The sequence below is a fragment of the Carcharodon carcharias genome, chromosome 7, assembly GCF_017639515.1.
Source record: "Carcharodon carcharias isolate sCarCar2 chromosome 7, sCarCar2.pri, whole genome shotgun sequence".
NCBI classification, from domain to species: domain Eukaryota; kingdom Metazoa; phylum Chordata; class Chondrichthyes; order Lamniformes; family Lamnidae; genus Carcharodon; species Carcharodon carcharias.
Genome location: NC_054473.1, coordinates 187,428,553 through 187,432,586, shown reverse-complemented (window position 1 = coordinate 187,432,586; position 4,034 = coordinate 187,428,553).

The window sequence follows — 4,034 nt, the reverse complement described above, 5'->3', positions numbered from 1 at the left end:
CACCTTCCAAACTTGTGACCTCTACCACCTAGAAGAACAATGGCAGATGGGAACACCACCAGCTGGAAGTTCCCCTCCAAGTCACTCACCATCCTGACTTGGAAATATATCACCGTTCCTTCACTATCACTGGGTCAAAATCCTGGAACTCCCTCCCTAACAGCACTGTAGATGTACCTACACCACATGGACTGCAGCGGTTCAAGAAGGCAGCTCACCACCACCTTCTCAAGGGCAACTAGGGATGGGCAATAAATGCTGGTCCAGCCAGCGAAGCCCACATCACGTGAACGAATAAAAAAAAATCAATTTGCATGTGGTTCAGGTACCAATCCAGAAATTATTACCTTTATTAATTCATTAATTTGGGCCCAAGGTGCTCAAAATCTCTCAGCACAACCTTGTGCTGTGTTCTACCCATGGTGTTGTTTCTTTCCTACTTGGACCACGACAACTGGATCCTCCCACTCCCACTCCAAGGTTTTCATTTCCAGCCACAAGGAGCTGTCGTTAACCCTGGTGCTAGGCAGTCAACACAACCTTTGGAATTCCCACTACTGTCCACCACCACCACCAAGAAGGACAATGGCAGATGGGAACACTACCACCTGCAAGTTCCCCTTCCTTTTTACTCCTCCAACTAGAATGGCTTCCTGTGCCATGGTGCTGTCCACATTGCAGACTCTGCCCACATCCATAAGGGCAGCAAGAACCTTGTACCTGTTGGTTAAGGGCAAAGGCCGATACTCCTGCAGCAATGTACCTGGGGTTCCCTTGTCTGCCTAACATTACAATTACTGTGTTCCTCTCCGCAGTTGCTGTCAGACCTGCTGAGTTTTTCCATCTATTTTTGTTTTTGTTTCAGATTTCCAGCATCCGCAGTATTTTGCTTTTATGCAGTCACTCCTACCTGTCCCTGACCACTAACCAGACTTGTAGCACTCCCTCACCTAAGAGATGTGACTGCCTCCTGAATCAAAGTGTCCAGGTAACTCTTCCCTTCCCTGATGCTCCACAATGTCTGCACTTCAGACTCAAACTCAACAGCTCTGAGCTGAAGTTCCTGCAGACACTTACTGCAGACGTGGTTTAGGACTGAGATGAGGAGAAATTTCTTCACTTAAAGGGTTGTGAATCTTTGGAATTCTCTAACCCAGAGGGTTGTGACAAAGCCATTATTGAATATATATAAGGCTGGGATAGACAGATCTTTGGTCTCTCAGGGAATTAAGGATGTGGAGAATGGAAAGTGGTGTTGAAGCCCAAGATCAGTGATGATGGTATTGAATGGTGGAGCAGGCTCGATGGGCTGAATGGTCTACTCCTGCTCCTATTTCTTGTGTTCTTGTGGTTGCCCAGGATTGGCAATACTCCCCACAAACTCCCACAAGCTACATTTGTGACAATTGCAGTTGCAGTTAATTTGAATGGCCAATGAGTGAGAAGGTTGGTTAGGTTCACTGCAGGGTTGGACGTTTGGTGATAGGAGATTGGAACTGAATCAATTCTCTTTTGCCTCCGTAGTTTGATCCCAGAGCCGAGCAGATCCAGGCTGCTCCAAGACAAGGACCTTTCAGGTCAAAATCAAAAGCGCCGCATATTCTGTAAATCTAAAAAGAGAAAATGTTGGACATACTCAACAGGTCAGGCAGCATCTGTCAGAGAGAAACAGGGTTCTGAGGAAGAATCATTGACCTGAAATGTTAACTCTGTTTGTCTCACCACAGGTGCTGCCTGTCCTGTATTTCCAGCATTTTCTCTTTTTAATTCAGATTTCCAGCTCCTGCAGTATTTTGCTTTTGTAAACATGAAAAGTAAAGTCAGGATAAATGGTAACATTTATTTCCTCGATGGGAAAGCGAAGTTGAAGTTGAGGATCAGCCATGATCGTATGGAATGGTGGAGCAGGTTCGAGGGGCCAGATAACTTTCTCCTGCTCCGATTCCTTCGTTCTTTCTTCTGTGTGTTAGTAGTGGCTCAGTGGGCGATACTTTTTGCCTCTTGAGTTAGAAGGTTGTGGGTTCGAGTCCCACTCCAGGATTTGAGCACATAATCCATGCTGACATTCCGCTGTGGTACTGAGAGATTGCTACGCTACCGGAGGTGCTGTCATTTGGCTGAAATATGAGACTGAGGCCCCCTCTGCCCTCTCAAATGGATGTATGAGAACCCATGTCACCATTTTGAAGAAGAGCAGGGGAGTTCTCCTTGGTGTCCTGGTCAATATTTCAATATTTATTCCTCAAACCATATCACTAGAACAGATAAATATCCTCCTTCTGTGCTGTAGTATTCTACTATCCTGTGCTGATTGTGGGATCTTGCTGTGTACAGTTTAACTGCTTCAGTAAGGTGGGCCCCGTTGACAGTCAGCTGAAAATTTACTAATGTTCTGGTAGACTGTGGTTTTGTGCACTAGGTTTGAGAAAGGAAGACTTGTATTTCTGTGGAATCTTGCACAACATCAGCATGTTCCAAAGCGCTTTACAACCAATGAAGTACTTTTGAAATGTTGTCACTGTTGTAATGAGCAGCCAATTTTGTGCACAGCAAGCTCCCACAAGCAGCGATGCGATGACCAGATACTCTGTTTTTGTGAAGTTGTTTGAGGGATAAATATTGCCCCCAGGACATTGGGCAGAATGGCCTGCTCTCCTTTGAAAAAATGTTACTTAATCTTGCACCCGAGAGAGAAGACAGGGCCTCAGTTTAACATCACTTCTGAAAGATGGCACCTCCAACACTGCAGCTCTCGCTCAGTGCTGAACTGGAGTTTCAGCCTAGATCCCGATTCAAGTTATGTTAAACCTGGATAAAACACTTGTTCAGCCTCAGCCGGAGGATTGCACCCAGTTCTGGTCAACACACTTTCAGAAGGATGTAAAGGCGTTAGAGAGGGTACAGAAAAGATTCATGAGAATGGTTCCAGGGATAAGGAACTTCAGTTAATTAGGTAGATTGGAGAAGTCCTTGGAGAGGAGAAGGTTGAGAGATTTGATAGAGGTATTCAAAATCATAGGGTAGGGAGAAATTGTTCCCTCTGGTGGAGGGCAAGAACAAGGGGGAATAGATTGAAGGTAATTGGCAAAGGAAGCAATGGAGACATGAGGGAAAACCTTTTCACTCAGTGAGTGGTTAAGAATTATAATACTCTGCCTGAGAGTGTATGGATGCAGATTCAATGGAGGCATTCAAGAGGGCATTGGATTATAATCTGAACACAAAGAATGTACAGGGTTACAGGGTGAAGATGGAGGAGGGGCACGAGGTGAATTGCTCCCTCAGAGAGCCACACTAGACATGATGGGCCGAATGTGCTGTAACCGTTCTGTGATTCTAGATCTCTGGGGTGGGGCTTGAGCCCACAACCTTCTAACTCAGAAAGCAAGGGTACCATCCACTAAGCCATGGCTGACACCTGGAGAAGGTGCCAATTTGCAGCTGAGTTTTGAGACTTGGGTTAAACAAAGTGCCTCCCTGATGAGAGCAGGCAAAAATTTGCACTTAGAAAGTGGAGGAAGATTTGTAGTGGAGTTCTCCAGGGGTCAGCGTTGGGGCCCTTGCTCTTCCTGATATATATTAATGATCTAGACTGTGGTGTTCAGGGCACGATTTCAAAATTTGCAGATGATACAAAGATTGGAAACATTGTCAACTGTGATGAGGGTAGTCTTGAACTTCAAAAGGACATTGACATGTTGGTGGATTGGGCAGACAAGTGGCAGATCAAGTTCAATGCAGAGAAGTGTGAGGTGATTTATTTTGGCAGGAACGATATGGTGAGACAGTATAAAATAAAGGGAGAAACTCTAAAGGAGGTGCAGGAACAGAGGGACCTCGGTGTATATATACATAGGTCATTGAAGATGGCAGGGCATGTTGAGAGAGAGTTAATAAGGAATATAGTATCTTAGGCTTTATTAATAGGAGCATTGAGTACAAGAGTAAAGAGGTCATGTTAAACTTGTATAAGACACTAATTAGGCCTCATCTGGAGTACTGCGTCCAGTTCTGGGTGCCACACTTGAGGAAGG